General features: G+C 45.9%; 1 protein-coding gene across 29 annotated transcripts in view; it reads right to left on the bottom strand.

Moving 5' to 3' along the window:
* The window catches only part of APBB2 (amyloid beta precursor protein binding family B member 2), a 381,324-nt gene extending 366,854 nt beyond the window's left edge, over window positions 1-14,470 (bottom strand). For 8 of the 29 annotated variants that reach the window (XM_059067047.2, XM_059067061.2, XM_059067059.2 and 5 more), the window contains exon 1: window positions 14,246-14,415. The gene's annotated coding sequence lies outside the window, so the exon portion shown is untranslated. Of the gene's footprint in view, window positions 1-14,245 lie in introns of all 29 variants that reach the window. The other 21 variants (XM_067036186.1, XM_067036175.1, XM_067036181.1 and 18 more) reach the window with 13 other exon arrangements.
* Between the last annotated feature and the right edge of the window lie 3,933 nt (window positions 14,471-18,403).

Here is an 18,403-nt window from a genome sequence, read left to right as displayed (position 1 = left end):
AAAGAAACCTTTTGAAAACACAGAAGTTGAGGGTCAGGTTCAGGTGAGTGACACCTGTACCCTCCCCAGCTCCTGGGGTCCTGGGGACCAAAACAATCTCAGAGCCTCAGCCCCGGGGGGGCAGATTGCACAGTCATCAGAACAGGCCCCAGCAGCTTCAGTCCAGTGCAAATTAACTCCTCCTTCAGGTTCCACATTGACAATAAGTCAGAAGTCCTTGGGTCATGGTACCTCTGCTGGTGAGGACACAGGACCAGTTCTCTCCCTTTTTGCAGGGGTGGGGGGGTGAACTTTTTTTTAAATTGTGGTAAAGTGTACATAACCAAATTTATCATTTTAGCCATTTTTTAGGTGTACAGTTCTGTGGAATTAAGCACATTCACAGTATTGTGCAACCATCACCACCATCCATCTCCAGAACTTTTTCATCTTCCCCACCTGATACTCTGAACCCATTAAACAGTAACTCCCCATTATCACCTCTTCCTTCCAGGCCCTGGCAACCACCTTCCACTTTGTCTCTATAAATCTGACTTCTCCAGGCACCACATGCAAGGACATTCATACAATATTTGTCCTTTCGTGACTGGCTTGTTTCACTAAGCATGATGCCAGTTCTCTTTTGTTCCCAGTTAGTCTCCCTGAAGAAACACCCCTGAAATGCACATCCTTTAGATGAGTTAAGAATGAATCCATGAGAGTTATGTTTTTCCCTTTTACTCACTGCTAAAAGGATACAGAAACACTGAGTGAGGGTGGCTGGGGAAGAAGAGAGGGAAAGCCGGCAGAGTCATCCCCAACATCACCGTGAAATCTCTACTTGTTTCTACTCGTTCTCCCACGAACTTTTGCTTTATGCAAACGAAATGTTTAAAATCACATCACATGCAGATGTAGAGAATGGACTTGAGGACGTGGGGAGGGGGAAGGGTAAGCTGGGACAAAGTGAGAGAGTGGCATGGACATGTATACACTACCAAATGTAAAATAGATACCTAGTGGGAAGCAGCCACATAGCACAGGGAGATCAGCTCGGTGCTTTGTGACCACCTAGAGGGATGGGATGGGGGGGGGTGGGAGGGAGGGAGATGCAAGTGGGAGGAGATATGGGGATATATGTATATGTATAACTGACTCACTTTGTTATAAAGCAGAAACTAACACACCATTGTAAAGCAATTATACCCCAATAAAGATGTTAAAAAAAAAAAATCACATCACATTGGGTATCCTCCTTCTTTGATTTAACCATCTATCAAAAAGATATATCTGCAAGCATTTCAAAAGTTAGCTTTCAAGGTCAACGCTAAGGAAAAGCAAATGTGATTTCATAAAAATGTGTATCCACCAAGCTCTCCTATGGAAGGAAATTGTTTTGGGCAAGATAGCACCACACTGTTTAATAGTTGATGCTGCAGAAAGAAATACCTTTACAAATGTTCATACAAAAATCATTTAAATGTTAAGCAAAAATGTATACAGACTCTGAATGGGGCCATCCATCCCACTATTATCTCTCTCAATGGAAAATGGCACAATAGCATCTAATGAAAATCCTGTTTTCTTTACAAGAAATAAAGATAATAATGCCACAAATCAACACTCTCCCCAGTCATCTATCTTTATTGGTTTTTCTTGTAAGCCACATGTTCTCAGAACAAAAGGGGGAAAACGACAAAATTCAATACAATGCCACATCTTATTTTTGCTTTTTATTTCTACTTGCAGCTTGTAAAATATACACATAACAGCACGATCTGGTACCAGTAAAGGAAAATGATTTAAGCTAAAATAAAACTCAAGTCAGCAGGAGATGGCTTTGTTCAGGAGACCATTATACGTGTTAAGTAGATGGAATGCAAGACTTCCTCTATTTATTTTAGTACAAATAACCTCAAGTCCTGGAAAAAAAGACATTTTTAGAAAACAACACTGACCCAATTGCTAAGTCCCATGAATAAGAGTGGTGAGCGTTACTTCTGTTGCACCACTGCTCATACATTTTCTGCTCAAATCATTGCAATACGATTATTCAAACGTGGGGGTTTTTCCCCCTGAAATTTGGGATAATAGACGGTTAAGACATGGAGATACTGACCACAGTAATGGTATGCAACAAATCTACTGTTCACACTAAATGTACTGTCCCATTTAGGGAAAGTACCAATGCCAAGAAAAGAGTACCCTGACAAGGGGGACACAAAAGCACCAATCACTGCAAATTCAAAGTCTAAATTCCCAGAACTAGAAGGAACCTCCAGGGACCCCCAGCCCTAATTCTCCGAGTGCTCCACACTGCCTCCTTCCCTGGGTGGAGGGTTTTGGGGGCTATTCCATCTATATCTGCAGCTTCTCTTTTTTTTTTTTTTTTTTTTTTTTTTCGGTATGTGGGCCTCTCACTGTTGTGGCCTCTCCCGTTGCGGAGCACAGGCTCCGGACGCGCAGGCCTAGCAGCCATGGCTCACGGACTTAGTTGCTCCGCGGCATGTGGGATCTTCCCGGACCAGGGCACAAACCCGTGTCTCCTGCATCGGCAGGCAGATTCTCAACCACTGCGCCACCAGGGAAGCCCTCTGCAGCTTCTTTTAACCCTCTTCTCAGTTAAGTCCTACTACATCTTTCTGGGAGTTGCCCCAAGCACAAAAAATCAGCAGCACAGGATAGGGGCCTCCTCCCATCCCTGACAACTGATCCAACACTCTTTTACCCTGAATTATTCTATCTATACAAATATTCTTTCAAAAAAACTCATCTAGGGCTCTCCCTCAAATGAAAATTTTCAGTGAGCTCACCCGACCTAGTCCGTTTCCTGGTCTCTGTACAAAACTACAACCATAAAGATGATCAGAGAATAAAACTCTTCACAAAGACAAACCTAGGCCATCAGCTCTGACCTCAGGTAGGACCAAAACTAAACACACCTCAACAGAAAAAAAATCTAAAAGCCAGTATTTTTTTAAGTTGGGCTCAAGATTCCAAAATGTCAGCAAAAACCCAGGACAGGCTTAACCAAGTCTGACCCCAAGTTTATTTTTCTCATACCTAATGCTCAGCCTTAGCAACTCCAGCTGGTCACTCCTCTCTCCCTCCTTCCACTTACGAGTCAGCTGGCCTCCAAGACAATGTCTAGATACCCTAAAGAATATGGAATGAAGTCATAATTTGAACAATTCAAGTCTAAAACCACTCTCCAGGGCTTCCCTGGTGGAGCAGTGGTTGAGAGTCCGCCTGCCGATGCAGGGGACGCGGGTTCGTGCCCCGGCCCAGGAAGATCCCACATGCCGTGGAGCAGCTGGGCCCGTGAGCCATGGCCGCCGAGCCTGCGCGTCAGGAGCCTGTGCTCCTCAACGGGAGAGGCCACAACAGTGAGAGGCCCGCGTACCACAAAAAATAAAAATAAAAAATAAAAAAATAAAACCACTCTCCATTAGCCAGCTCCTCCCCTAAATGCACCAAACGAGCAATGATCTCTCAGGCTCGAAATGCCATTTATCTTTGGACCCAAGCCAGTGGGACTGATCAACTGATCAGGCATGAGGAAAACCAATAAAAGAAATCCTGTCCCCACTGAAGATCCTGCAGTCCTCTACAATGATGAGAAAACACTGAAGGGTGAGCAGAGAAGTCTGCCTCACGTGAAACGTTCTTTCAGGGGCATGCAAAGCAGAACTTTTAGAGCTGGCTGTCCAAGGTGTGCGCCAAGAAACACCAGTTCAGAAGAGACTGTGCAAGATGCACCCACAGGCAAATGCTGGGTTAAAGGAAGTTAACAAACTTCTTTTCAGCAGGACTTCTTAAGTATGCTGATGGAGCGTAGGTATATACAATTTTCTGAATTTAATGGCAGAAACCTTTATTCACAATATATTTCCAACCACTCAGGTTTCCAACCACTTTGAGAAACTCTGCTTTAGAGGCCCTGGAAGCAAGCCTAGAGCCGAAGCCTGGATGACCGAAGACCAGGCACAATAATAATGTGATACCAATCCAGTTTTCAGGACTGTAAGGGTCATTAGGGCTCCTTAACGAGCTTTTTTCGTTTGGGGGGGGGGGGGGCGCATATTCCTTGAGTATCTTTTTTTTTTAATTACAGTATAGTTAATTCACAATGCTGTGCTAGTTTCAGGTATACAGCAAAGTGATTCAATTATGTGTGTGTGTGTGTGTGTATATTCTTTTTCAGATTCTTCTCCATTATAGGTTATTACAAGATACTGAATATAGTTCCCTCTGCTATACAGCAGGTCCCTGGTGTTTATCTGTTTTATATATAGCAGTGTGTATCTGTTAATCCAAAACTCCTAACTTATCCTCCCTGCCACCAAGAGATGTTTTAAAGTGAGGCCCTCTGTACCATTCTCCTGGCCTAAAATTGCTCCTCTCCATGATCCTGACATGGCCATCACTTACTGCCACTAGGGACGCAGCTTAACAGTCACATACTAGGACCACTTGATCTAAAGGAGCCCACGAGGCACTCTGCATCACATCACCTGTCTCTATTTCTTCATAGACCCTCCCACAGAGACAAAAGAAAGTGTTTTAATCATCGCCATGCCCCTCGAGCCCACTGGCACACAGTAAATGTTTAATAAACATTTGCAGAATGAATAAGGAAATAAAGTATTCTGGCTATCCCTCCCTCTGGCTTGGAGAAATGATTAAACATCTGGTTATACTTAATTTCAGTTCAATATGATTTATTATTTCAAATAAAGGGGCCATGCTTATGCTGTGGCTAAATTGACATCTGCATTTCCTGTGAACCCATATTTTCATCCTGAGCCACTATAAGAAAACGATGTATTTTTGATTCATTCCAGAAACAATAATAGGTTTAAAGGTAGCCCCTCCCCTAGACTTCTCTAGAATCTGGACACAAAACCCACAAAGTTAATTGGCTCTTATGTTAACTCATACCGACCCCATTAACATCATACTATAAGCCTATACCATCGGGCTTCCCTGGTGGCGCAGTGGTTAAGAATCCGCCTGCCAATGCAGGGGACATGGGTTTGAGCCCTGGTCTGGGAAGTTCCCACATGCCGCGGAGCAACTAAGCCCGTGAGCCACAACTACTGAGCCCACATGCTACAACTGCTGGGCCCATGTGCCTAGAGCCCATGCTCCACAACAAGAGAAGCCACCACAATGAGAAGCCCGTATGCCACAACAAAGAGTAGCCCCTGCTAAGTAAATAAATAAAAATTTTTTTTTAAAAAGCCTATACCATCATATCTGGGGATAAACTCTCAGGAAAACTAGCTGCTGAAAATGTCCTGGGGCATATTTATCAAAGCCTCCAAGGGATAACATTCTTGTTCATTCACATACTCATTCTTTGACAAACGTTAATCAAGCACCCAGGACTTCCAAAACACTGAGAACACAAAGATGAAGAAGCCACAGTGCTGTCCCTCAAGGGCTTATGGACTAGAAAAGGAGCCAGGGAAGTAAATGGTTACAATTCTGTGCGCTAACAAAGATGGGATGTAAGTGGCTGTGAGGAACTCACCATGGGAGCAAGAAGAACCAGTCACCCTGCCCTGGGTGACCGTGTTCCAAGTGCAGTCCCCAGGCAAGCAGAATCAACATCTCCTGGGAAATCATTAAAGTGCAAGCTTTCATCAGGCTACAGACACCACAGGCCTTTGGAATCAGAAGCCCTGGGGTGGGGCCGGCCTGTGTTTTAACGAGCCCTCAGGTCATCCAGCTGCACACTGAGGTGGGTGATGATTAAGCTACTTCCTGAAAGGAGGAATGAAAGTCAAGCAGGTAAAGAGCACACAGACCGCAGGGATGGTTGCAGGCCAGGCGATGGGAATAGGACAAAAGGCCAGAGAAAACTGTCATGTTGTAAATACCGTGAGGCCTGAGCGCAGAGCACCGAGATGCAGAGCAAGCAGGCCATGAGGGGGTCACACGCGGTGCCAAGGAGCTGGGCTTCCTCCTGAGGGCAGCGAGGAGCCCCTGCGGGTGGGGTGGGCGTGCCCAGGCCTGCAGATTTCAAGAGATGACCTCGGAGACCCTGTTGAGAACAAGGAGAGGCCCTGGAGAAGGAGCTGCAGCCTCCTAGGTGAGACGCAATAGCGGTGGGAAGGAAGTGGAGGCACACTTAGGAGCTGGGAGTCAGAGGCGCCTTACGCAGCTGCAGAGACGGAGGGGCCAGGTGTGCGGTGGGATAGATGGCGCATCCCTTCTCCTGGGAAGCTTGCCTGACACACACCCCACACCCAAGCAGAGCAGATGCTGATCTGGGAAGCACACATCGCATTTTACCGTAGCTAGTTCTTTAGCTGTCAGAGGCAGTGGCCATCCCAGTCGGTTTCCATGTGCATCGTTTGGAACGGCGCCCAGCACTTGGAAAGCCAAACTGATTGAATGGAGCTGGACGAGCCGAGAGGCCACTGAGAGGCCACTGCTCTCATTCAGGGGAGAGAGGACAATGTCATGGGGAAGGAAATTGGAAACCTATATCAACTGAACTTAATTTTTCTCTAGTCTGTTGATACCATTCAAAACACTGAATGAAAACCTTTACAAGTCAATCACGTTATAAAAATTCAACAGTAAATTTGATCTGTTGTGTGGAGTCCACAAGCTCACCTTCCAGCTGAAAGTCAGAAAGGACCATGGTTTGGGCGCATTTGCAAGTGAAAATATGACACAGCTCTAGGCCACAGAGAGACAGCCACCTAATCGAGATAACAAGTCTGCTTTCTTTTGTTTTCAGAACAACTCTGCAAAGCCCAGAGGTAGAGGACAGAGACATTTCAAATCCCTCTGAGACAGACTGAGTCTTTACTTTGATTTTTAGAAATGATTTCCAGCAGGCAGATAATGCTGTGACCCAATTACAGGGTATTTTGGAAATAGCAGGCACCTAACTTGGGGGTGGAGCTGGTGGGTGTAGAGGGAAGAGTTACTAAACAGACAGTACCACCTGCCTCTCAATCCTGCATGGAATTTTATAAAGAAGGGAGCTGTGACAATCAGGAAGTAATGCAACATCTCCCTTGACCTTCTTCCCGTTTTCTCACCATTCCCAAAATAGACAGAGCTAAGGAAAATCATAAATATATTTCTCAGCCCTCTAGGGGGAAGGTTCATTAAAAGGCATAAATTTGGGTCCCTGGGAAAAAAAAATGGATGAAAGGCAAAGGAAAGTCCTAGAATCAAGAGGTGGTAACAGTGGAAAATAAAACCCATGGACAAAAAGGAACCAGAGAAACAAAAACAATGGTCAATTCTCACCCCAAAGCATACTGAGAGGCGGAGCCATAAGCTCAGCTGTCCTGGATTCTCCAAACTCAAGCTCTTCAGAGACAAAAGTTAAAGTTTTTGCTTAAAACTAAAAATAATAATAGCTGTTAAGGTCTTACTTTATGCCAAGTATTGTTTTTTTGTTTGTTTATTTGTTTGGGGGTTTTTTTTTGGTTTTTTTTTTTTTGGCCACGGCGCACGGCTTATCCCGACCAGGGATTGAATCCGGGCCACAACAGTGAAAGCACCGAAATCCTAACCACTAGACCACCAGGGAACTCCCCCAAGTTACTGTCGTAAGCCCTTATCATACCTTACCTCACGAAATCCTCATAACTACCACATTATGAGGAAACTGAGGCACTGTGTAATTCTGTTGTCCAAGTGTAACTGTGGTGTCCAAGATCACATGGCTATGAAATTGCAGAGCAGTACTGGAATCCTAAAAGTCTGGCTGGTAACCACCAAATTTCAACTGCCTCCCCATAGGGCTGTCCTGTGCACACACTGCAAGATATTTAGCAACATCCTTGGCCTCCACCCTCTTGATGCCAGCAGTACGTCTTCCACAACCATGACAATCAAAAATGTTTCCAGGGAGTACTGCCAAATGTTCCCCGGAGAGCAAGCCTGCCCCCTCTGAGAACCACATCTACAGAGATTTGAAAGGCCAAATCTCTAGGTCCTTTATAGAAGCAGTGGCAAATCCGAGGTGTTGGATAGAAGAAGCAGGCTACAACACTTCCACTAAGCCAAAGAAAAATGGAAAAGGAGACAGCTGAAGGGTTTTCTGTAGCGGGGTCTGTCAGTCCTTTGCCACGGCTCCTATAAGGCCTGTAAGGCCTCCCTACTCTCCCCTCCCTCAGAGCCTCACACACACGCCTCTACTGAAGCACCTTATATCGACCCTCTGGTACATTCCTTTCTGTCTTCCTGAACTTCCCACTGTACCTGGCACCAAGTATGTGTTCAATAAACCTTTGCTGAACAAAGGCATGGACAAACGAAGCCGACGTTTCTGAGTGTGCCCAAATGAATGCATGTCTGTCTGCACTAGTGATCTGGAAAACGTATAAAAAAATAAAGCTTGGTTATCGGGGAGGATAAGAGGCTCTGCTCAGAATGCAAGGTTGAATCAGTGTTTCCCGAAGTATCTACGCTCCTCTGAGATGACTGTGAGTCCAGACCATACCTCAGTTCCACTCAGAAATTCAGCTGTATTTGTTCACTCAAGAATGAATCAACTCCAGAAACCTAACTCATAAGGAAATTCTATTTATTCATAACTTCCACTGATACAGAGTACTGCCCAGCAAATCAAGACACTCAGTGTGGCAGGTCTGCTGGCTGACTCTACTGCCCAGGACAAAGGCCTACTTGGGAAACCAAATGAAGATCAGAAGGTAAGAACGAAGCCATCAAGCAGGAGCTTGATGTTCCCAGAAAGGGGTACCCACCATCCTCTCTCTAGCAGCCAGAAGTCTCAAGTGAGCCTCGGGGCTGCTGGAGAGGCCCTGAAATCCTCACGTCAACTTTCCGAAGTCATCAAAGGCCTCTGTCACCCCAACACTGCCTCATGATTGGCATGTGACAACTAATCAGATTCTGGTGTATTTTATTTACAATAGAAATATCCTAGACTGGAATCTGCCCAGAGAGATTCAACACAGCAACCCTTAGTTTCAGACATATTTAGAAATTATATGTGGATTTTCCAACTATTCAATTTGTGTTCAGACGAAAGAAGTGCACATGGGGGCCATAATCTGGAGGTAACAGCTCCACCACTAAGCATGCAGATTTAGGTTAATGGGGTTTTGAAAATGGACAAAACGAGAAATTTTCACCTTCTCCCCAAGGCTGAATCTAGGAAAGTGTTTCATGTTGTGGTGGAAATAATAACACAGGCTTTGTTTAGGGCCTGGGTGAATCCTTTAATGTTTCTGAACCAGAGTTTCCTCACCTATAAAAAGGGAAAAAAGAAGAGGGTACGCCAAAAGACAAAGTGAAATGTTTCCCGTATAGCACCAGGCAGAGGTGGCCCTTAATTAATAAATGTTATTTCTTCACCCTGGCAGTTCCTCAGCCACCCATAGACTCCTCTGTGTTGATTACAATTCGAAGGCAGCATCACTGTTCACTGTGTAGCCTTTAGTGAAAAGGACCTCAGTTTCCTTATCTCTAAAATAGGAATAGCACTACAGTATTTTTTAAGAATTAAATAGGGTAACAGCTGTAAAGCTCTTTGCACATAGATCCACAATATTAATAATATATTATTATTACAACCAGTGAGATCCAGATATTACTAAGCACAGATTTTTAAAGTATTATCTGAAAATACATTACCTATTTTCTTAAGCTACTATTTAAAACTCAAAAATAATTTGGTTTTTTTTTTTTCCTCTCCTCCCACCCACTAACAGCAACTCAAACTAAAGGTGAATAATACCAATTCCATGAGCAAATTATTCTTAAACTTCCTCTAGTGACTTATCAAGGCTCACCCTGGAGGGCATGGCACTGCAGAGATCCAAACCAAGCCGGCTATAACACAACTCCCGGTTCTATGGCTGTAACTCCATCAGCATTTCCTAGAATCACCAATCCTGAATTGCTAAAGCATGCTGTTTGGGCAAAAAGAGGCCTGTATGCAAAGAAACAAAAACCAAGATCTGTCATTTTGCAGCCCAGCCTGCTAAAATTCACATTTCAGTCCCTTGTCCTTTCTGCTCTCTCAGAACCTCATCTTTCATCTTGGCGTTTCCCTTGTCATTCTTGGGCTATAATTCAAAAATACTCACTGGTTCCCAGAGCACTTTCAAAATTAGTTTCTTCTCAGCTCCTAGGACCTTGGGTCCGTACCAGTGACTCCACATTCCTGGAAGGCCTGGAGGCGCCATCAGCCCACCCAGAAGCTCCAGTTTGGCCTGGCCTCCACTATTCAACTTGATCCTGAGGGCAGGGCACTCTACATCTCAGGCCCAGATTCCCAGACTTACCAATTTCATGGACCATTAAGCTGCCAAATAAAAATATTCCCATCAATTTGTAAAAGAAATCTAGCCTTTCTTTCTAGCCTCCATGTCCTTCCTCTCTTCCAGCTCTCACCTGGTGTTTGCAGTTACTGCCCCGCTCCTACCACGGGCCCAGCAACACTGAAGCCTAGTTATGATCAGAAGCTCTAGACTTACTATTTATTTTATCACGTATTTAAACGCTGACAACTCTGGCTTTTCTTCACCCGCCTCACTTAAACGTTAATGAGGCCGAGTTTTGTGACCATCTTAAAAGCAAAGTACACTACAAACACCAGGTTTCCTTTGCTCTCTGCCCCATCATCATGGCCGGCCAAAAGAAAAGTTCACGTAGCTGCATTCCGACAGCCATCACTCAGGCTACTACAGCAGCAGATCAATACAGCACCTGCTCAATACAGCAATGGTGCTAACATGAACTGATAATGATAATTTTATTCCAGAGACCAAGGGCTGCAATTCTGATCAACGGCTGAATCGACAGGACAGGGACATGGGAAAAGTTTGTCCAAATTTCACATGGGGAGGCCCCGGCAACCAAGGTACAGGGCAGCCTCCTTTACAGCCCCAAAGGAGACTTATTCCTTGGATTACCTGCATGACCAAGAGCAGAGTGTCTCCTCAGAAGATGCTATAAAACAGTTTCAAATATCTACGGCGCTCTACCCAAATCTCATCATTACCTTATCTCCTACCTAAACCTGGCAGCACCACAAAGAGTTAATGTTATGACAATCATCCTTTGACAGATAAAAACCAGAACGGACGTAGGAATTGGCCAAAAAAAGGAAGGACATTCCACAAAGCAGGACAGGCCAGACTTAGTGAAACAAAATCGGCTTCATCTAAGGTTTTATCTATATTCCCCCTTTCCAAATGGATGCATCACAGGCCCCTGGACTGAGACATGAAGTCCCAACAGACACCCAGAGGGTGCTTTCTACTGTTATGCTCTCATTTTACAGATGGGAAAACTGAGATCCAAAGAAGTGAACTGACTTTCCCAAGGTCACACAGTAAATTTAAGTAGTGGACGACCCTGGCCCAGAAGGCAAGTCTTGAGAGTCCCTGGCTGGTGGTCTTTTCATCAAATCCCACCAGACCCTTTATTATGGAGAATCTGTCACTCTGCCTTCGACAAACTATTTCAACCGAAAGAAACGCCATCAACACATATCAACATGCAGAATATGCACTAATAACACATAAAATTAAAATGGGTAATCTGGGCTTATCTTCCTTACATTTATTTGTTGGTAGTACGACATTGTTGAAAATAAATGAACATAAAACAGTTTTTAAATCTGGATGGAGGCTTCTTAAAAACATTCAAATCATTTTGAAGACATGCTGTTCCAATCAAGCCTAATTCTAAATAACAAATATGTTTTACAAGAGAATGCTTATTGAATAATAGTGAAAACAGTTGAAGATAGTCTCCTATAAAATAAAACTTTGAAGTTCTATTGCTGTACAAGCAAAGGACTGTCCACCTCCTCAGAGGGGTTTTCTTGGGAAGCTGACATTTATGTCAAAGATGCTGACACGTAAGATATGTAAGAAGCTCAATATCAGACTTGACACATAGTAAATAATAAACAAATGCTATTTTCCTTAACTTGGGATAGGAAAATAAGCATCACCCACATAAGTAGTAATATCTTCTTACAATACTTTACTAAAAGTCTGTCCTGTGCCCCTGGAAAATTTAAGGGGTTATATCATCAGGGTACTGAATATTTTAAAAGCAAGACTGAAGAAGGTATAGAGAACAACATTCCATTTCTCTTAAAAGACAAATTTAGATATCCTGAAATAAGGGTAATCAACATAACACTGTTCTAGTACAATGGCAAGCCTTTCAGTATTAATTCCTGCTGTAACAGAAAAGAGAGGAAAAAAAAATTTGATGTTTGTTGTTGTTTCTCTGGTGGCAGAAAAAAAAAGTCATCAAAAAGATGAAACATGACATACAAAGAGTTAAGTTTTAAAATACTTTATCTTTGTACACGTGGATTCTTGCACTATTTAGTAGACTTTTCCTAGATGATTCTGTAGTCAGTATTCTTATTACTCCAGGTAACTGTAAAAAGCCAGTCTTTCACACTTCAGCTCATTGAGTTTTTCCACTACCACTTATAAAAGTTTCAGAAAAGGGGACCGTGCTGGCTCCCTGCAGATGAATTACTTAGTTAAAAGTATCCTTTTGAAGAGAGAATGAAAGAAGTAAACACCTTCCCTGGAAAAGGATCTCAACTTTAGAGTTCTTTCTCAAAGGCCCTGTGCAAATATCTGGACCAAGCCCAGCCTAGGAAGACCCTGAGTGATTTTTCAAGGTCATATAGTACGCCGATGACCAAAAGACAGCTATAGAAACCTTGCTTCTGTTTTCCCCAGGTGTTCTGACTACCGGACCATTGTACTCTACTGCCACCTGTGTTCTCTCAGCATTTCCCCCAGCTTGGACGTTCCTTATGCTCCTGACAAATGTCATCCTTTCAAAACAGTGCCATTTCTAGGACTGTGCAAGTTACGATAAACAGCTGTTGAACAAATAACTGCTTTCAAGCTACAAACTGAAAACACAACAAAGAAATCCCCCTTCCTGAAAGTCCATCTACCCGAATTCAGATATTCTTAATTATCACGGCCATTTAAGGACAAGATTTGAAGTATAAATCCATGACAAGAAAAATACACCAAAGACTTGAGAACCAAATCCAGAATAACGGATCAGGATGCCACTGTTGGCTTTTTAAATCAGTGAAATATTAAAACATGAAAAACCAATGCCAACCTCACAAAGTTTCATTTCTTGGAATTCAAACACCACTGCTGGCATCATTTCATGATAATCCTTTAAGTATTTTACCTAAGTCATCAGGCGCAAGGTAAAGCCAGTGACTGAGGGACTTCTAAAAAACCTGCTCCCAATCTTGTCTGAGCTTCCGACACTGACCTTATTCTCCTCTCAATGTTGGTCCTCCCCAACCAGTCAATCCATCCAAAACCGTCTGGGACAGTCATGGCTCTAAACAGCGCTGAACTTGACTACAAAACGGCCACGACTCTAAATCTGATTTCTTCAATGTATGATTTTTTAAATCCAGGTCCCACGCTCCTTCGGCCCTTGGCCCCTGACCCCTCAGTTCTAGACCTCTCCGCCGACATCAAGATCACCTTTCATTGTTTCTAAGGGACTCCGCACCCCTCCCTCCGTCCAGCAATCTTTTTCATCGCACAAATGTCATTTCTAGCGTTCAACCCTCCATTCCGCCCGGAGGGCAGCAGAGGGGATTCCAGGACCAGCTTCCCTGATTCGGTCCCCTTCGCACAGCCATTTTCTAGTGAAAACGCTCCCTGCCTCCGAGGGGGAAATGAACTTTTCCCCCTTTGAATCCCCTATAAGCCAGCTCGGTCTTCAACTCCCCGGGAGGAGCGCGCTGCCGCACGGGGAGAGCCCAGCCGCACAGCGGAAGCCGGTGCCAGGGCAAGGGGGTGTGCGCTCTTCCCCACCGGCGCCCACCCTCACTTTTCCCCTCCGCAGCCCCCGCCCGGCGCACCCCCTCCAACCCTGTCTCCCCCGCCCAAGGCCCTGCAAAGCCCCGGCTGCCGATGGAAAGAGGGCGCCGAGAAGCCAGAGGGATGGAGTCAAGGAGTGAGCCCGCGGGCGCCGTGCCACCCAGCCCTGCGGTGCGGACGCAGGGCGCACGGGACTCCGCAGCAGACGCCCGCTGCAGATGCGGTGGCAGCTGCTGCAGCTGTGGCTGCGGCTGGGCGAGCGGCAGTGGCCGCGCAGCCCTCGGGGCCGGGAGGAGAGGAGCAGCCGCCCCGGCTACGCGCAGCCACTCACCGCAAGCTGCTGCCGCTGCCCGGGTCTCTCACCAGTACTCCCGGGCCGCCCCGGGGTCGAGAGCAAAAGCAAGGAAGAAAGAGGGGCTCACCGGCGGTGCGCGCGGCGCTCGCCTCGGCTCCGGCGCCCGGCAGCTCTGCTCCAGTCTCGCCCAGCCAGGAGCGCCAGGATCAGCTGCGGGTACAGCGCACGAGCTTCCTACTTGAGACCAGGACTGGCTTTGGCCACTGAGCATGCCCAGTGCCGCTCCACGAGTCCCGCGCAGAGAGCGGCGCCGGCGAGATTCCACTTCTCCGGGCTTTGGCTGCGGCTGCGCGGAGAGGCTGGAGGGGCCCGACCGGGCGGGGGCGAATCCCGAGAAAGGCGGGGCCGGGGGCGGGGGCCTGGAAGGAGGGGGCGGGCCGCGCTCCTAGAGCGACCCCTGCAGGCAGAGGCTTTGGGGCCTCTTGAACTCGCGCTCCCCTTATCATCTGAGAAGATGGCAGGGAGGAATGCGTGCCAGAGTGTCGAGACCCAAGGCGATGCATCCCGGTATGATAACCCCTCCATGAGGCTCGGCGTCTGTCTGCACCAAAAGGTAACGTTATCCCTGGCTACTCTTTTCTCCCACATGTCTGCATTCCCTTATAATGGTAAAATGTCCTCAGATGAGAGCTGCCCAGGCCCATCCAGCTGCAACTTGTAGGCGAGATCTTCTCCTTCCTTCTGTCTCCTTATCTAGAACCCCAGGCATATGCCACGCACACACACCCCATTTCTTGACGTGAAAATCACAGCAAGATCGCCTCAAGAAGAAACACACCTGCAGGAGGGGGAAAACACAATTTCCTTTTCACCTCCAGGAATATTAACTAAAATTTTACCAATTTAAACAGACAAGCGAGATCCTGATAAGAATGGATACTCAATAGGTAGTAATCAGTGCCCCAGACACTGCGATTAACGTCCCCAAAGCATCATTGGGGTTGCTCTTTACCGATGCGGTGGTCAAAGTTGAGCCTGCATCAGAATCGCCTGGAGGGTTTTTGGAAACAGAACGCTGGATAGAGTCTCTGCATGGGTAGGTCTGTAGTGCGGCCCAAGCATCTGCACATCTGACAACTTTCCGGGGTCAGCTGGTGCTGCTGGTCTGAGGACCGCACTTTGAGAACCACTGCTCTACACACAGCCTTACCTACTATCTCCTTCAGGAGGATTGTGCTAAAAGTAATTTAATAGTAACTACAAAGTAATGGCTCCTTCTCACTCATCCTCTTCCCCAAACCTCCAGAATGCACTCCTTCCTCAGACAGCAAACTCACACCCCACCCGTCCTTATTCTTCATGAGAGGACTCGATGAGGTTGGGGCTGGTATTAACGTTTTTCCTTCGACATCATGAATTTATTGAGGACCCACAAGATCTTATGGTTAGCCTGGGGATAGCAGTGAATTTAAAAAAGCCTAGACCCCTGCGTTCACAGAGCTTAGTCCAGCGAGGTGGTCAGAAATCCATTAAATAATCACTCAAAAATGTCATTTCAAACATGAAGAGTGTTAGGAGGGAAATCTACTAGGTGTGTATAAAAGGGTGTATAATGGAACCCTGACGCACACTCGAGTGGGGTTGGAAGGAAAGAGTGGTAGGGGAAAGCTGCCTTGTGGAAGAGGGGTTTCTGGCATTGGCAACCCCAAACCTCTGCCACGAACAATTTCCCTCAGACCAATCTGGAGGCCAACAATCACGTCCTTCCGCAACGCAAAAACAATATTGCCACTGAGAAATCCTATAAATCCATGAAAGTGCTCATCCTTGGGGCTGAGTCTCTGCACCCCAAGATCCGCCTATGGAGTTCGTGAACCACGGATAGTTGGGGGACGCAGTTTAACCTACTTTGAGAAAATGCAGACTCTTGACTGTAATGCCTTTTAGTTCTAGCCTATGTCCTTCAGGCCTAGAGAGGCGAGGAAATTAGCCCAAGACCACCCCTCCCGTCAGCCGCAGAGACGGGACCCGCCACCAGCCTTCCAGGCAGGTCCTCTTTCCGCAGGTACTCTATTCCCTCGGACTCCACAGCTCCCCAGGAGTCCGGCCCTACCATCCCCACTCTCGGGGGTCCGGGGCGGTAAACGGCGCCCGCCCCTCCAGGCTTGATCTCCTCCGGACAGGGAAGAAAACCCGCGGTGGAGTCCTCGGCGGCGGGGGCGGGGCGGGGAGTCGCGCGCAGGCGCAGTGGCCGCCAGGTTGGGCAGAGGAGGCGCCGAGCTCCACACCTGATGCAATCAGCCTTCCGGAAACGGGCCCCGAGGCCGCGCTCACGCAGGAAACGCTGCTGCGCCCTCTCCCGGCCGCTGCGCCACCCGCCTGCCTACCGAGTCTCGTCGCTGCTCGACTTCGCCCCGGGCGGAGGGCGACATTCGGCGACCCACAGGGGACCCGGAGGAGGAGTTGGGAAGTCAACTCCAGAAAAAGCAAAATCCCTGGCTGCCCCTAATAGTGACGTGGAAACGGCCATAGAACGTTCCGTGGCTGCAGGAGGAAATTCCCTTAATGATGTATTTCCAGAGAGGATGGGGTTGGGGGGAGCTTTTAACCTTCCTTGCTTGCTTCCTTCCTTCTTCCGCCTCCCGACACACATTTTCTTTCTCCCTCACGGAAAGGAACATTTATAGTCATAGCCGTTTTCAGGCAGTATGGAGAGGACTCCTAGGCCCCCTCCCCCTCCCCCCGCGTTGCTTCATAAGTAACAGCACGTTAGCTCTGCTGCCTAGAGCCTTCCACCACGCATTTTACAAATAAGTCATTGGTTTCTTTGTACCTCATCATTTCGGTTTACAAAGAAAATCATTTTTCCTTTCACCACCTCATGCAATTTTGATATCTATTGTGGGGTTTTTTTTTCCCGTCATGCTGACTCACCCATGAATTGTTTTCCAAGGAAATGAAATATTCCAAGAGCATGTTTATTAAAGCATGGAAGTAAAAATTACCTGTGTACGTCCTTTGAGACCAAAGGGGGGAAGAAAAGGCCGATTCAAGGAATTTTAGTTGGAAGTATACTTAGGAGATCATTCTAGAAGTCTGGATCAACTCTTAGATGCTGCAGAGGACCTGTGGCCCAAAGAATGGCTTTTCCTTAACAGACAACTCATCAGAAGTGGCACTTGAACACAGATTTCTTGACATCCCAATCTAATGAAAAAATACATTCGTTATTTGCATAAACACTATACAAAGTGCAAGACTACATCACAATGCTTTCAGTCCAAAGGTTACCAAGTACAAAATCGATGTTAACAAAAGAGATCCTATTACTTGTTCCTACTTCTGAAGTCATTGGTCTTTAAAGAGTACTTGATTTATCCAACCACTCACTATACAACCTATCCAACTACTTTTAAGATAATCAGAGACTAGGCATTAAATATCTTAATTACAGCGGTATGACATTCTTCAGAACTTCCAGACATCAAGAAATATTTTGAGTCAACATTTAGAGCTTCTAGTATTTTTGCTTGATAATGTGGTGTATGAACAGAGGTTAAACCAAAGGAATTTTAATGATCACAACAAAATATCAGGGTTAAGATTTTCCACTGTACTGATTTAAAGTACTTTATCAAAACAAAGTGAAATACAAAAATGACTACAAATAAGAATTTTCAGAACCCTACCCACCTTTTTATCTTGATGAATGTGTATTTCTTTTTTGGAATGTTCTGACATTTAGAGATCTGGAAGAATACCTTCACTTATGCAAAAACAGAGTCAAGTAAATGTCAAAACACAGAGGTGCAAAGTGCAAACATCACAATAAGGTACTATTTACAGAATAGCCAGCCTTTAGTGGGTGCTAAGCCAGTACCAGATACTGGCTAAGCTTTTTACATAGGTTATTTAACTTAATCTTCACAATTACCCTATGAGTTAGTACTATTGTTATCCCTATGTAACAGGTAGTAAAAGTGAAGTTTGAGAATGTGAAGTAATTTAACTCAAGGCACAACAAACTGGTTCAGTGGCAGAACTTGGATTTGAACCCAGGTGTTTGCCTGGAGCCTGAGCTCTTAAGTAACACTCTATACAGAAAAATGTAAATACTGAGAAAATGACTGTGATTTTTGTCTCATATAAGAAAGGTAGTGGGGGGAATTCCCTGGCAGTTCAGTGGTTAGGACTCCATGCTTTAACTGCCAGGGGTGTGGGTTCAATCCCTGGTTGGGGAACTAAGATCCCACAAGCTGCACGGTGCGGCAAAAAGAAGGAAAAG

Source organism: Kogia breviceps, chromosome 6, assembly GCF_026419965.1.
Source record: "Kogia breviceps isolate mKogBre1 chromosome 6, mKogBre1 haplotype 1, whole genome shotgun sequence".
Lineage (NCBI taxonomy): Eukaryota > Metazoa > Chordata > Mammalia > Artiodactyla > Physeteridae > Kogia > Kogia breviceps.
This window is presented reverse-complemented; position numbering and strand designations above follow the sequence as displayed.